This window comes from Protopterus annectens, chromosome 3.part0 (genome assembly GCF_019279795.1).
Source record: "Protopterus annectens isolate FY-2018-M chromosome 3.part0, PAN1.0, whole genome shotgun sequence".
NCBI classification, from domain to species: Eukaryota; Metazoa; Chordata; order Ceratodontiformes; family Protopteridae; genus Protopterus; species Protopterus annectens.
This window is the reverse complement of record NC_056731.1, coordinates 287,092,211-287,110,513: the sequence shown is the minus strand read 5'-3', so window position 1 is coordinate 287,110,513 and position 18,303 is coordinate 287,092,211.

The window sequence follows — 18,303 nt, the reverse complement described above, 5'->3', positions numbered from 1 at the left end:
AGTGGTTAAGGCAGTTTCGAGCAGCTTTAAGTGGGTTTGCGTGGGTTTACGTGAAGTTAACCAGTGCTAAGCTACAGGTAAACATACAGGCACTTACACAGTGTAGGTTTTGCTTACCAGTGTGCAAATCAGCTCAGCTGTTACATTGCAGCAATGTTGATACTTGCTAAGCATGGCTTAGCCCTGGTAACCAGGTCACATCACCCAGTCTGATAATCTGTAATAAGTGTATATAATGCCATGTACAAAACATGTGCCTATGTGCTGTCATTACAGTAGCAAGGGGTGTGAGTGTCATGTTTGGGACACAGACATATATGAGGCCTGTACAGCACTGTTATCCATGTGAATGTATCACATACAGTAGCCCAAGGTATGTACTGTCACACTGGCATGTAGTGTATCATGGCAGTACTACTGTAGACAGTACTAACCCAGGCAAGAGCAGAGTGCTAAATGTAGTACTGACAAGAGGCACACCTGTGGACATAGCTGAAAACTGAGGCCTCCCTGTTGTATCCCTGGTGTGTGAGCTGTGTCACAGTATATACCCCTTACTGCGTAATGAACAGTCATGTGGAATGTTACTGTAGACTACTGTCTGTACAGCACATGTTAGTGAGGGCTTCTGACATGTAGTTATGGCATACATATTGTCAGTGGTCTATCTGTCAACACACTCATGCTACTGCATAGCTACTTGCCAAGCTGATGACTGTCAGTCCCTGTACACATGTGCAGATGGCAGGTATCTAGCTGGGATATGTACAGGCAACCTAAGCTTGATTGTCACTGACATGTCTGCCCAGCTGTGTAAGAACTGGCACATATAAGAGATGTTACCCTGTATGCACCACATGCCATGGATACCTCCACTACACTACCACAGTCAACAGTACATGCTTGGGTACAGGTCTCCATCACAGACACTAACCATGTGTTGTAATGCATGTTGCATACATGTCAACTTGATCACCTCAGTGACTATGTGCAGGAGGCACCTGGAAGATTGGCTGATGCATGTCATTCTCACTCTGAGGGTCACCACAGTAGTATCTGTCGATAGATTGCCTGCTGCCACCTGGCAGGTGCCAGGATACCACTGTACACACAACCCCTACACAACCCATCTCCTCTTGGACAATATCTAGGTATCCAGCTATGACCACCTGCAGCGATGCACCCCTGTACTGACACATGTACGTGTGCATGACTGAGTATAACAGCGCCTGTGTGTTAGCACACCTGTACTTGGGAATTCAGGAGGGCCTTCATGATAATGCAATACCCATTGCCATAGTCAGTCATGGCTGCTGCTGTATGGGACACTACATGTACCCTGTTAAGCTCCCCCCATACCAGCTACATGAGCCTTGCAGTACCAGCACAACAATGTTTTACAAATGGGTTGATAGGCATGGGATACCCACTGTATTCTGACATGTGTGTGTGTAGTTGTGCATGTCCGTATATCTCTAGGGTACAGCAATCCGAGGCCACATATTCCTATTACAATACCCATTGCCAGACAGTAGTATAGATAGTGTTGTTGCTGCCCATAGCTGTGGCATGACAATGCAACACCCTACTACGTGTGTGGAATGTGCATTAGATGCATGTCCCTGTAGTTCCACTGTTGGAGTATACTATGGGTTGTATTGCAGTCACGGCTAATGTGCGATGGTGGGTATGGTAGAGTGTCATTATGGGTTTCAGGGAGTACAATATCCACTGGGGGATGTGGATGCTGTGTACACTGTCATTACACCAAGGTACACCCAGTATATGTCCCATGTACTACTTTATGGTTACCACTGTCACTATCAATCATACAGGTAATTGATACCACAGTCCAAGCCAGTTATGCATGTGCTGTGTGAAGCCTACATGTAACACATTGGACACATGATCAGGTTAGTTAGCAGTGATAGGCCCTGGTATCTCAGATGCGTGTCTGGCTGTTATGTGTCTGTTAATGATTATATGATGGTATGTCACACTACGTATTATCCATCTACATCCCTTACATCCCCCATTAGCATACTGTACATGTCTGGGGATGTTCTGCATGTAACATGTAACCTGGGACACACCTCACCTTAAACGCTGTGTGGTGTGTGCAATCTAAGCCACACACTTCAGGATCACTACATAGCTAGGTAGAGGTCTAGTCCCAGTGTTGCCAAGTAACAGTGTGCATGTATGTGGATGGGTCTACATCAGGTTGCAAGGTATGCACACCTCAGCGGGTCACCTGTCCATGTGGCACAGGCAATAACCATTTTAGTAACCTGTGACATATGTTCAACTGTACCCCATATATGTCACAGCCATGGTGTCACCACAGTGCCATACCCCATTGTGGTATATGACTGCGGACCATCCTTGTGCTGACACATGTACACCTACAACACAAATGGATGACATTATAGAGACCAGAACCAACCAGTGTTACTAACAGCTATAATGCATCATTGCTGGATGGCTACACTACCTGCCATATATGCAACACACTTAACTCCCAACAACATGTTGCACTGCAGTACGGTGGTACACTGTAGTACTGTCACATTGTGCATCAGAACCATAATAGCCTGTCCCTGCATTGATGGTATGGATGACAGGGATGTGGCACAGGTATCATCATATGCACAGGCTGTGATGTTGGTTTGCTAGAGGCTGAGGGTGGGACATACATTTGACACCATGTGTGTGGGTGAGGGGTGTACTGTGGTGAGCTAAAATGGTGATGTGGTGTGTGTAGGTATGGGTTTGCCCTTGGTGTGTATGCATAGTGTGTGCATATGCATGCACACAGTTCTGCCATGTGGCTGCCCTACACAGGTGTTTATGAACAGCTGCAGACCATACCTGGCAGGGTGTGCAGTTCACTGCCTCTGACCATGGACACGTGGACTGTGCCTGCCAGGGGTTCCATGGGCACATCCAGGTACAGGCCTTAATGTGCTACTCTCACCTGATGATGACAAATGTCCACTGGTACCAGGTCCCTCCTGGGACTGGCCAGGACCACGTGCTCGTGGCCTGCTGTGGTGTGGTGTGGACATTGCTCCCCGCAGTGCCAGGTCTGGTACTACCACTATGGGAGCCCCTTGGTATCCAAGCACATCCACGTTGACTACCAGCTGTTGGCGTTGCTGGCCTAAATCCATGCGGCCGTCACCGCACTCCCACCACACATTCAAGCATAGACAGATCACGGCTGATGAGGGCCATCATCTTACCAGACCATCTATACATGAATTCAGTTAATTCACAGATGGCACCAGCCAGTTTACGGGAGTTGTCATTTGCATATATGAGAGCAGCCCTCTGCAGCCTCAGGCCCTGTCTGTGGTAAAGTTATATACATGCCTGTGCCACCATGACAGCCTGCTGGTACCAGCTATGTCGCCTCTACCAGGGGCATGATGTCCAGCGGCCCTACCACAAGCACCCTGGGACATCTGCCTATGTGTTGCCCTGCCGGACATCTGGCTATGCCTGCTGTGACTGGACACAGTAGGCATGGTTACCATCCTTTCCTGTGCAATGCCACCAAATGCCAGCTGTCCCTCTGCTAGGGCCACTGGTGATGGGGTGTGTATAGGCACTGAAACTGTGTGCAGGGTTGGGGTGGCTAAAAGGGGGATGTCAAATGTTGGAGCATTGTCAGTCCCTGACAACTCCACCTGTGCCTCAACAGTACTATCATCATCTTTGGTGTCTGTATGGACACCAACCTCAGATTGCATGCAGGAGGGACCCTGACCCACCTCGCCACCTGTGGGGGAAAACAATAAACGCACTTCAAAACCTGTACAGCATTGCCTAACAGTACACACACACACACACAGACACACACACACACACACACACACACACACACACACACACACACACACACACACACACACACACACACACACACCTCCATAATACCTACCTGTCCATGGCTTTCCAGACAGTCCCACATATATGTCCATGTGGTACCCCATCCTGCATCACACTTGTTAACATACACACATTGATATCACTCATTAACATATCAGTCCTCTAAATGTCTACACAAGCGGTCACAATGCAAGGCCTTTTGCTACTTTTCCTGCCAGACCTGTGTGTAGTGGTTTTACATGGCCTCACTGCTGTCATTCGGTATGCACCGTCTGTATGTCTGGACATCATGAGCATGGCCCCTCTATGTGTGGGCTGCTATGTTCTATCCATAATATCATGCACTGGTGTGTCATGTATATGTAATGCTCAGTACATGCCAGATATGCTGCTCCTTCAGCCTATTATGTGGCAGCTGTAATAACTGGATACACGCCCTGGTGTTGACTAGTACTTCCCCAATGCATCTGTAGTGCTGCATTTGTGGGCTGTAGCTAACCTCTCTGCTGAATGCGATATTAAGGGTGTACCTAGTGTCTACCATCCCTCTTGATGTCTGTTCCATGCTACAGACCATATTATACTATCAGCTGTCCTGTGATTACACACATGACAGGTATTCCCTGTGTGTAATGTGGCAGTCCATGTGCATGTACTGCATGATCCCAGAGGGAGGTACTGTTGTATGAACACCCCACAATCACACATGTGCATACCTTGCCAGCCGCGCAAACACACACACACACACATGCACACAAGCATCCTACATGCATCAACCTCCCTCCACTTCACCAGAGTGACCTAACAGACAAACTGACTACCCACCAGGATGCACATACACATACTGGTGAGGTTGCACAATGAAAGTACACACAGTCCTCATCTTACCCCTCTGTCAACATGCACAACATATGATACCTGACAGCATGCAGTGCAGCTATAGTCAATCCATGCTGGCAACAGTATACATGTGTGTGATGTGCTGTGTCACTATGTGAAACCCCTTCCCCTGGATACCACTACGCCCATGAACATGGTATTTATGTGCACCTGTTCTGCACCCTGCCATGTACTGTGCACCACACCTCACAGGTGTATGGCCCACTGCTGAATGTGTATTACTGTGTCAGGTATGTCAGATTTAATGCTCATAGCCCCTATGTTTTCCAGAAACACATACCTGGTATGATATGTGGACAGATGTCATTTGTGAATGCCTGATGTCTGATGCACAGCTCTCAACATCAGCAGACCATGTATGACCAATCCAATACTCTTACTCTGACAACCATCAGAGAATACTGTGGCTATGGGGGGTGTACACACCTTTATTGATTTGACATACCCATCCCTTGATCTGCCATGGGACCACATCACTACATATCTTAGCAGTACATGAGCCCGATATGTGAAATATGTCATGTACTTTCACATGTAGTGTCTATGGATTGTGTTAAGTGTGCGGCTGCTGACCATGATGCATACACACCATGTGAGCATATGTGTGCACACCCTTATCATGGCAGTTTATCGCACCTCTTGTTGTCTGTACTACAGCAGTCACTACTCCTGGCAGGGGTATACCAGCATGGGATATCTGCAATTGCCAGTGGATGTTCAGTCTGCCCTACACATGTCCCCCTATTCTGCATGATTGCAAGGTCTACTTGTGCACATCTCATGGTGTTCACATACTGCCATCACTATTGCTGTAGGGGTAGGGTTATGGCTGCCATAGGTCCTGAACCTGACTATGTGCAGATAGAGCCATTCCTAGCATCCTTAGGATCCCTGCTGCAGTGCACTGGTGTGTCATGTTGACACCACCCCCTCCTTCAGCCTTTTAGCAGATGCATGACAAGTAAGCCCTACACATGTGTGTCACTTTGCAGTGTCCCATACACTGAAAACCACATTTTACAGCCTAGTGCCAGCTGATAATGTGGACTACTGTAATGCCTATGCCATAGTGTATCTCTGCAGCAGTTGCCATTGTCCTACAAGTATATATACTGGTGTTGCACTGTATATGGGTGTTGTTCTGAACATGTCCCTACTGTAGGCCATGTCTACCACCATTATATTACTCCCTGTGGACACATTCTGCAATGACAGGATGTTAATTATCATGCAGGTGTCTGACATACCCTTCCAATACCCCATCATGGTCACCCCTGTGACACTGTGTATTTCACAGCAACAATACATGCACATGTACAGCATGCATTCAGGGTAGATATGTTAGATGTGTGCATGGAATATACCATCGCCATTACATACCCGGTGTGTTTGCAAGCATCTGTATAAACCATACTCACCAGCTATAGGCTGCTGCCTTGGTGGTATCCTGGAGGGGCCTACATAAGCGGGTGAGAGATGCAATGTCAGTGGCCACACCTGTGGCAGTGCTACAGGGTGCGTGCAGTATTACAATACATCAATGGTACATTTCCACAATACTACCACATCTGGACATCTGTTTATCACTACTATGCAGCAACAAAATATATCTATGACGTCAGATATGCATGATCTACCTGTACTGATGTGGATGTAAAAGCAACAGTGGTCTACTGATGTGCCCTGTGTCCTTACCTGCAAGCTCCTCAGCTGGTGTGTGGGTGCCACACACCTCCACAAAGGTGTCTGGTGGTTGGTGGCTGGCCGGACGGGCAGGTGACATGAGGATGGCCAGGAGCTCCTCCACACGTGTGGGGGGGATGGATGGCATGGCCCCCAATGTAGTGAGTTGATCCCCTGGACTGCAACAGCATGCCAACCGGCATTGCAAAACAGGTCAGTACAATGATGCCGGACCTGCTCATAACTGCGGTTGTGTAGTCTGACATCATTGACCCTGTGGACTAGGTTGTTCCACAGGGCAGTCCACTCCTGCTGATCATGGGCAGCCTTGCCAAACAGCACAAGGTAGTGCTGGATTAAGTATGTGATCAGCACTTCATTTTCAGCTGCTGCATAAGTTGGCAAACATGCATGGGACATCTTGGCTGAAAGACATGAAGATGGTAATAGGTCTGATCAACTCATACAGCAAGGTTACCACAGTTCTTAATAAAACTGTACACACAACTCATTAGGTGTGGCTACAGCTTACCTACCAGTGGGACAGATATTGTATTGTACCACACTTTCTGCTATGTGATTGTAGCCATGTTCCCTGTGTGGACACTGTAATTGCTGGCCTGTTACCGAATATTCACCTGCATGCCACTGTCAGGGCCACTATGGTTCCATATATGCCTGTGGTATGGGTGCTTTGTGATTGCTGCACATCTGACATTCTGTGTTATTGGGGATATCTATGCATGCTGTTGGACATGTTCTGGTATTGTGTAGACTATTACTACCAACATATGTTCTACAACAGTGACACAATAACATGTATATGTACTATTGCCCAGCAGAACCACCTCTCCAAACCCACCTGCCCATGTTACCTGGTCACATCACATGTGTGTTCCACCCTGGGGCACCCTTATGTACTGGTCCAGCAATACCATTAGGTGGGACCAACCCAGGTGATGCTGTCCCCCTACCTGGGGGCACACACAGACATGTTCCTGTCCCCTGAGGTCAGGTCCAGGGTCTGTTCCATGACAGGCTCCACAGACACATGTGGAATGTGCTACATCACTCTGAGGCACCCAGTACACATTCACAGGGCTGACAGGCTCCTCCTGCTCAACCTCCAAGCCAGGCACTTTCAGGATGTGTACTGCTGTTGTGAGTAGCAGTGGGTGGGAGGCTTGTTCCCATTTTGTCCATATCGGGGCCTATGGGGCGTCCACATCACAGACCACACACACCACCCAGGGTGTTCACCCACCACATGTGTCACATACCACCCATGTAGACTGTCCTCTATATCTACCAACCCTGACCACCTCCACAACTATACCTGCCATACATCCCCATATTCCCATTCCATACTTCACAGGCAAGAGCAATGTGGTCCCAACAAGGGGTTAACATGTGACATACTCATCCATGTTGCACACACTGCCAGCTGTAGATATCTGTGTGAATTGCTATGTGTGCTGTTGCCTCGCACATAGCATGCATCACTGTGATAATAATATAGGGGACATGTATTTACAAACATATATGTTTGTGTGTGTGTTTGTATATATGTAGACATGTGCATATAGGTATATATCTCTATATGTGTAGATATATGTGATGTATATATGTGCTAATATATATGTCTACACATGGGTATCTGTGCATTTGTGGACATACATGTAAATATATATATATATATATATATATATATATATATATATATATATATATGTGTGTGTGTGTGTGTGTGTGTGTGTGTGTGTGTGTGTGTGTGTGTGTGTGTATATATCTTCACATATGCATACCTGTCATGGCAACCACCTACTATAAATCCCTACATCATGTGGGTGTGGTCCCTTTTACCTTTCCTGTGTGATGGACATCTTTCCTGTGTGTGGGCATCAGTGTTACAGACAGCAGGTAGCAATACCTCTTACAGGAGAACCTGCACACTCAGGCCAGCTACATATTTGTAGGAAGTTCCAGAACTATAGACAGAGTGTGAGTAGAGTTGCTGTATGTATTGTATAGTACTGGTGTTACAGGGTTTGTGTGTACATACTAGTTCACCCTAGAATGCAGTCTGTCTGCATAGCTCTAAACTGTAGGCCTATCCTCTTGATGGCCAGAAGTGTGCCTATTATGATTTGTCTGTCCACCACACACGTCGTGTGTTAGATATTTCACTGGAAGTGTGTGTGTTGAGTGCTATCAGTACATGGCTACATCCATTTCTGTTTCTAACATCATATTCCTGACTAAGGGTTTGTTGCAAACTATCCTGTAACACCAATGACTTGTTTAGTGTATGACAACAGTTTTCCACATATGGTCTCTGTCCTCCACCTACATACCAGGCTTTGAACATGTGACATGCTGTCAGGGGTTGCTCTGTAGTGGGCTGTGAGTATGTCATGCTGCCATTCCTGCCATCAGTCCACTGCTGTTGTGTCCCCCACACATACAGTGGGGTTGGGTCCATATATGTGTGTGGGCTTCACCTACACAATACATGTGTGCCCTTATGCACTCCAGAGGCCAGTGTATGTAACAGTGGTATATGGCCCTGTATTATTGAGTCTGGGGGGGGGTGCACCATAACTAACCTAGGCTGTTACAACATGTGGGGGTATCAGGGGTGAGCTTCCTTAAGATATCTGTATGTACATTACCATACAATCCACATTGGGTAAATGCAGGCCTACTGCCACCTACCATACAGACTGTTCTGTTTGTCAGTGGGCTTGTGATGGTGTCAGTTATGCCTTATGTAACAGTTACATCCCATTGTGTCAACTGAGGTCTTTACCCCCTAGGGATTGTCTACAGAGTGTAGATAGATGCTGCTGAACTATACATCCGCATTACTTACTGTTGATTGTTTGGTATCTTGTGGCCCAGTCCGTCTTTACTATTGTACTACTTGAGGGCCTTGGCCTGAACAGCAACATTTGTAAACCTTTCCAGACTACTGTATTAGTATAACTGTTTCACAGTTGCATTACTCAGTTTATACGGATGTCTGTGTCTAAACAGCTATATGACATGGCATATACAACTGTAAGTTACACAGATAAAGCTTTCCCATTTATGGAAACCTGTGTGTGGTGTTATATCCTTTGACCTCTCTGTGGGTATATGTTGGAGGCAACGATTGTCTTTTGTATGGGTGGCTCATACAGTGTTCAGTTGGTAAGGTGGTAACTGTAGGCACAGTGGCTGTACCATATTGTCTGCACTTTCTACATATGTATCTTACTATGCATATCTCTGCGTGTGTATGTGTAGTTACATATAAATATCTATATATATATATATATATATATATATATATATATATATATATATATATATGTGTATATATAAATATATATATATATATAAATATATATATATATATGTGTATATCTGTATCTGCATATATGTGTTTGCGTATATGTATCCTAGGGATGTTGATTGCTTCCACATTGTACATTCCCTATGGGAGCCAGACTGTACTACATGATATGTTACTGATACCAGCCCGACATCACACATGTGGGATGGAGTACTATTAACATCTTGTGCCCATGTTGTGTCAGGTTCTGGGTATGGGATCTGCAACAGTTGGTAGTGTATTGCAGTGTAGACATGTTTGGCTGTGGGGGGGGATACCTATTCATGCGTATGTTGTTTGGGGCCTTTCAACCCCAGTAATGGTGCATGTGGACATATATGTTTATGTTATGTCCCCTTTGTTATCTACAAGATGTCTGTCTGTATATACCTATATATATATATATATATATATATATATATATATATATATATATATATATATATATATATATCTGCTTACATGTATTTAACTTGCTGTACATATATATATATATATATATATATATATATATATATATATATATATATATATATATATATATGGACATATAAATGTAGACATATATATCTTTAGATGGATGCATTTGTATGTATATATGTTTATATATATATATATATATATATATATATATATATATATATTTATATATTATTTATATATTATATCTATATCTACATATATAGATACGTTATATCTAATTAGATATAAATACACACACACACACACACACACACACACACACACACACACACACACACACACACACACACACACACACACACATACATCTACATGTTGACATACATTCCCTGTACTGTTGAATGACTGGGCTGGAGGATATGTTTATGAAAACATCAGGGGCATGTATATTTGACATGGCTTAGTGGTAAAACACTTTGGCTATGGTGTGCAGCATCCTGGGCTTGAGCCTTGCAGAGGCTGTTTATTTTGTAGCTGGGCAGAACAAGGACCATTGGATACAGAGTGATTAAGGCACTTTTACGAAGTTGTAAGCGGGTTTGCGTAGAGGTAAGCACTGCTACCTTCCGGTTACAGTTTCTTATACTCAGTTACCTTTTAAATTGCTTAACCTGTGTAGGCATTGTTACCGCCGCACAAACAGGCTTAAACCCGCTTAGTGCTGCTTAAAAGTGCTTACTCCCACTTACCCCCGTGCTAATTTCTTTAAAAGAAAAGAAAAAAGAGTTGATAGGAAAGTGGTGAAAATGGGCACAAAGAGGGAAAGACAGTAGGGAAAATAGCTAGGGATGTGTAGGAAAGGTGTAGGGTAGGTCCATAGCTCCCCATTTCTTTTACAGCAACAGCTGTGCATATACAATGAAATTAGAGGTAGATTTGGACACACAAACCCCTGGGAGAGGGGTGAGTGTAACAATAATAAGCTGTGATGCCAATTAGACCAGATTACATGTGTCCAGTGGACATGCGTGCAAATTGGACAGCTATGTATGGGGTGAGATTTTTTTTTTGGAACAGATTGCCATTTTTTTTCAGGCAAGAGTGGGATGTTGGGGAGGGAGAGTAGGTATATTTGGGGAGGTAGGTTGAGTAGGTTAACAGACAAGACAAACAAGATGCATACAGGGGTGGTATATGACACATGTGGGGATTAAACCCCTTGATGGGGAGGGGTTTTGGGAAATTGGACACTGGAGCCCCCTAGTGGAAACAGTGGGACTAAGATCCCCACCCATGGGAAGTCACTATTGCACCTTCACACCCCCAAAGGTGGCTGTGCTGGGGGCTGAGTTGCAGAGCCAGGCTGACCCTCTAGTTGTGACACACGGCCCTCGAGCTGGCGAAGCAGATCTCTGACCTGCCTGTGGAGCTCGCTACACACCACGACCCAGACCTGGTGATGGGTGACAGGTTCCTGTCCGCACCTGCTCCCAGGGGGGGACAAGCCCCATCCCCTGAGGCAGTTCCACCCAAAGGTGGTGCAGGACCAATGGACGAGGAGGTCCTGGGTTGGGCCCCAGACATGCTGGTGCCCAGTGCCTTGGTGAGCTTAGGTGCGACAGGTGGGTCCACTTTGACCGGCCTTCCCAAATGTGCTATAGTGTTTAGATGTTCTCATCATATGTGGGTTAGTAATAGTCAACAAATTCCAGTATTAGGTATAACAGCATGCATAGATATTCCCATTAACCCAGACACCAGATACGGAACAGTTGTATAGCAAACAGAACACATGCATATATGGGACCACAGTGGTAATAACAACAGCATGCAGGTACATTGATGGCACCATGCCACCAATGTTGGAGTGATTCAATATAGCACATGCATGGAAACAAATATTAATATTTATCAACCAATAGGACATAATCAGAACATTGGACTCATTACATACCAGCTGAGGTGGGTATGTAATTTATTGTTGGAGATATGGTGAGGGGGAGTGAAAGATGTTAATTAACAACTAGTATATTCCTGTAGTCCACATTACTTTCCTAGTCAGTGCTGTTATCTGTACCTTACAAGTCTTACTACACTACCCTATAGCCTTAGTTTGGACAGTGATATGGCTGTCGTCATCATTATACATGAACTGGTTTTACCTGAAGTATACACCTCTTATCTGGTACACCTGTGGAGGGAATGTTTGTTAACACTAACAACTGTTTCTACACATACTCCCAGATTCTGGGTTGATGTTGTGCACATAGCTATCCAACTCTTTCTGCACAGACTCTGGCCATGTCTTGACTACATGCAGGTGCACCGGTACATATCTAGACTACTGCCTTCTTCAACCTTTAGTGAATTGATACACACATATACATGCTTTCCTACACAGTTATATTATGTAGCACAGTGTGGATGACAGTGATCCATGATACTTTATTATTCAGAGAAACTGCAACACTCACTATTCCCTACAATACCAGAGTAAACAGTACCAGTACAGGGTATAAAGGTTTTCATTTCTCAGAACAGTATTCGTATCCGACATACCTGTGGGAGCAATGTTTGTTAGCTCTACCTGAATGTTGCCACATGAAAGTTCCAGATTACACATTAGTATTATGCACATACATCTCACTCTGTTACTGTAACACTCTGGTCACAGCTTGACAACATGGGGGTTTAGATAGGACATACTTGGCTTATTACTCTCCTAACAGTTTCGGGAGTTGCTACAGTGACAGGTTTGTTCTCATAGATGTTTGACAATCACTTGTATTCCCTGTTTGCTGGCTAAACATCTAGGATCATCCCACAGACTTCCCAGGGGGACAGGGTGACAGGCAGCAGATGTGGGCCCATATACTGGACATTCTGGTCTTATCTGTATAGTTGTGGGGTATGATTCTGTATGCAGCCTACTTCCACTCCCAATATTCAGACCATGGCTGTGTCTGCTACAACTTAAAGACTGTCCATCAGAGTTGTGTGTTCTATATAGATATTGCTTTATATCTCATATATGCTTTCTGTGTTATAATTCTGCTGTGATTTTGCATTCTGACCTTGCATTACAACACGCTTATACAGATTTCCTAGACAGTTACATTTTGTAGGACAGTGTGGGCAACAGTGATTAGTAATACCTCATTATTCAGAACAACTGCATCAGTCACAATGCCATACAATATCAATGTAAACAGTACCAGTACAGGGTATCATTTTTGTATTTCTGGGCACAGTGTTGGTATCTGACAGACCTGTGTGAGAAATGTTTGTTAGCACTACCTGAATGTTGCCACAAACAGTACCAGATTCCATATTACTATTATGCACATACATCTCACTCTGTTACTTTACACACTCTGGCCACAGCTTGACAACATGGGGGTGTAAATGGGACATACGTGGCTTCTTACTCTCATATGGTTTTTTGGAGTTGCTAGTGTGCCAGCTTTTTTCTTATAGATGTGTGTCAATCAGTTGTATTTCCTGTTTGCTGCCTGTACATCTGGGATCATCCCACTGATTTCCCAGAGGGACAGGTTGACAGGCAACAGATATGTGCCACTTTACTGGACATTCTGGACATATCTGTACAGTTGCGGGGTATGATTCTGTATGCAGACTACTCCCACTGCCAGGATTCAAACCATGGCTGTGTGTGCTAAAAATACAACAGTTCACATCTCAGTTGCATGTGCTATTCAGGTTTTGTTGTCTACCTTTTCCCTGTTTTCTGTCTATGTGGCTCTCAGTTGTACTAAATGGCCTCTAGGTATTACACCAGCCATATACAGGCATTCCTACACATTCTATTTATGGTGCATGGTGTGGGTAACAGTGCTTAATACAACAGTACTATTTCTTGATTGCAATGATACCAGAGTATACACATGCAGTCCAGCAGTTAGACCTTTTTTGTCAGGCTATTACACATTTATTTACATACAAACTATATGAGACTCTTCCTCACATATTCTCCAGTGTATGCAGTACTTGCATTAAACAATACAGGTTTTATACAGGCAACTAATTTACTAATACTTTTAGATTTATTGCATATGACAGTAAATGCATGAGTATTACTGAACTGCCTTGCATCGCAACCTCTCCAGGTGACTTCCATGGGCCTCCTGGTTCACAGCCCACTCAATTGCAGCTGTGGAGGACATAAGAGGAATATTTAGCCATACCTATCCATGATATACATGAGCTAGCAATTATTATACACATAGTGGGGTGATACTTACAGCTGAGACATCCTCTGCCGTTCTAGCCTCTTGGACCCACTGCTCCAAGAGGTCTCACTTACGCTGCTTCAGGTTGGCATAGTGGTGCTTGACCTGCTCACCAATTTGGGGTATGCCAGTGGAACTGGTGAGGTCATGGGCGAGACGGTCCCAGGCTTCTGCCTTACATTGGGAACCCTGGTACTGGCCCTGCTGCAGTCCCTGCTCATGGTCTTTGACAAGGAGTCTTGCCATGACTCTTGGCTTCTGGATGCACTGGCACTGTGCCCAAAATCATACTCCCTCTCTCCTTCCTAATATGGCATTGATTTCTTATTCATTACATCTTAAATATCTGCCTGGTGTCCATGATTAATGTGTATGTACACTGTATGGGCTCCTTGTGTTTTATTGGGGACTTCAGCACTCTATTACAATTACACCTCACTTCTGGGCTTACTGCTGTACTCCAGTTTACATATTTATGTTATGTAGTGGGTTATGGAACATATGACTGCATACTGATTTCTTTCACAGTTTCAGTTTGATTTCACTATAGTGAGGACTTGTTTGTTGATACGTCATTCTTCTTTATGGCTGTGATGGCTTGCTGGTTAGCTACTGTGACTATAGTGCATAGAGTCCTGGGTTCAAGACTTGCAAGGCTGTTTATTTTGTTGCTGGGCAGAACAAGGCCCATTGGATACAGAGTGATTAAGGCACTTCTGAGCAGCTGTAAGCGGGTCTGCGCAGGTTTCCACGAGGATAAGAAATGCTAACCTCCAGTTAAATATGCTTACAGAGAGTTAGCTTCAAAATTGCTTAACCTGTGTGCGCATTGCTTGCCCCCATGCAAATGGGCTTAAACTCGCTTACTAGTGGTTAAATATGCATACTACTGCTTATTGGTGCTTAAACTTACTTACTAGTGCTTTATTCATTATGACACTGACACCTCACCTGTGCATTTAATGCAGTACTCCAGTTCACAAATATGTGTTATTTATTGGGTTATTCAACAAAAATATTGGGCATAACATGTTTGCCAAGGAAAATGGAATGTGCTGCAGTGGGACTTGAACTGGGAATGCCTGCTTGTAAGGCGAATGCTCTGCCCACTACACTATTGTTATGTTGCTTCATTTCCATATATCTTCCTTGTTATCCTCTTCAGCCATTTAAGCTTCATTAACCGTAGCAAAGCGATGGGCACAACTGCGCACCTACGGTTAGCTTTAATTGGATTTTAAAATAAAAAACAAAAAGGGTTTGTTCATTTACTTGTATTTGCTATTGCAGTTGTACACATGGAGTAATATTGCTGGGGATATGCAGACACCTATGAGCAGTCTCATTCATTTCTTCAGCCTTTCTGCTGTTCTCCATTGCAGGGGCATGTATATTCTGAGAGCTCTGCTCTCAGACACAACCCCTGCACTCTTACATGCTCCATGTAAAATTAGGAGCTCAGGCAGCACACCTCATTAATATGCATGGCACTCTGCCATCCTGCTCCTTAACGACCACTTCCGTGCAGGACTAAGCTAGTCCTGCATGGAAGATTAGTAAATCCGGGGGGTTAAGTTTGCCTCTGTCACAAGTAATAATTCAATAGAGGTGTTTTTTTTTTCTTTTTAAAACAGGATCTCTGAATATTTCAAATTCCAAATATATACTTGAAGAATTGAAAAGGGTAAAAAGAAAGTGTATACAGGCTGGATGAAATTAATAGAACAGTTCTGGAAGAAATTCATTTTCTTTTCCTGTTCATATATGTATTTTATTATTAACATGGAAAGGTTTAGGACAGAGTTGAAAATCAAAACTGTAGATCAAGACTTTAGTGATGGTATACTAAAGAGATGATTTTTATCCATTTGCTACAACATGTCTGTCTATCTATATATTTATTTATTTATTGCTGTACAATTGATTTTTGGAAAATGATTTAAGTAGAACACTTAATTATTCCTTGGGATTCAATAAACTCTGTTACACACAGTTTACATGCTAGTGAGGTTAACAGCAATCCTAGTCACATATTCATGCTGGTCATTGCGCTGACACAGATACAAGCATGTCTTCATGGCTGCAACAGTATCGCCAATCAGGAAACTGTGCAGAGCAGCATTAGCACAGAAAGAAGATACATTCATGTTTGCTTACAAGCAAACTTGCTCAGCAATACCAGCAGTAATAACACAGTCAATAAAGGTGTTCTTAGTTCAATGTACACTAAAAAAAATATTTGAAGAATGAAATAATGCAGGGGAGGTACAGTATGTTAAATGGGAAGGGAAAATACAAGGAAATATACACTGGGCAGGGAAAGTGTAATATGTCTTCCTGTGTTGCACTCACTAAATACACAGCTCAGTGATGACATTGATGGCATGGGTTTGATTCTTGCAGACAGTGATTGTGGCTTATGTGTCATGCAAACCTATCAACTAGCCATGTTTGGCCCTGATTTCAAATCCAATTTTAACAATATCCCTCTTATACCATTAAAAATGTGTCATTTTTGTGGAAGGGAGGGTGAATTCCATGTATAGCATACTGACAATCATTACAGTTGTAGACGTCTCTTGCTGAAGAACATGTATAATAATTTACCCTCAGATATTCTGTCAATGCCGCACATTAATTGTCTTAATACTGTAAAAGTGTCCATGATTATGCCTGTTTCTGTTTACATTTGTCCAGGATTCTGTTCTTACATGTTCTTGATTGGTTGAGAGTTATGATGACATCAGTCATATCCACCAAGTCATTTTGACTTAGGAGTATGCACATACCCCCAGTTTATATACCATCCTTTCTAAATGCCCACTCCAGTGAGCATTACAGTGATGTTTACATCACAACCATTCACATCTATTGACATGTAACCTTGTTGTGACTTATATACTATCATACTTGTTTATATCATAATATACTTTTTCAGGAGGTGTAAACAGCAGTACGTAGTGTGCTATCTACATATGTCCTTACTGTAATGCTACTGACTTGTGCTGGAAGTGTACATACATTGACATATCCTGTTTTGGGGACATTTCCATATTGACCATGCCCTCAACATATTTATTCAATTCTATCATTCATGTCTGTGGCTATTTTCATCAGCACACTTTTTCTGCCCAATGTACATTTCCTTGTACCCATTTAACATACTGTACCTCCCTTACATTATTTCATTCTTCAAATATTTTTTTAGTGTACATTGAACTAAGAACACTTTTATTTACTGTGTTATTACTGCTGGTATTGCAGTATCTTTGTCACTGGGAATCATTGTGAATGCCCGTACAATCTTGCTGAGCAAGTTTGCTTGTAAGCAAACACGAACATATCTTCTTTCTGTGCTAATGCTGCTCTGCACAGTTTCCTGATTGGCAATACTGTTGCGGCCATGAAGACATGCTTGTATCTGTGTAAGCGCAATGACCAGCATGAATATATGACTAGGATTGCTGTTAACTTCACTAGCATGTAAACTGTGTGTAACAGAGTTTATTGAATCCCAAGGAATAATTAAGTGTTTTACTTCAATCATTTTCCAAAAATCAGTTGTACAGCAATAAATAGATAGATAGATAGATAGATAGATAGATAGATAGATAGATAGATAGGCATGTTTTAGCAAATGGAGAAAAAGCATCTCTCTAGTATACCATCACTAAAGTCTTGATCTGCAGTTTTGATTTTCAACTATATCCTGATCCTTTCCATGTTAATAATAAAATATTACATATATGAACAGAAAAAGAAAACTAATTTCTTCCA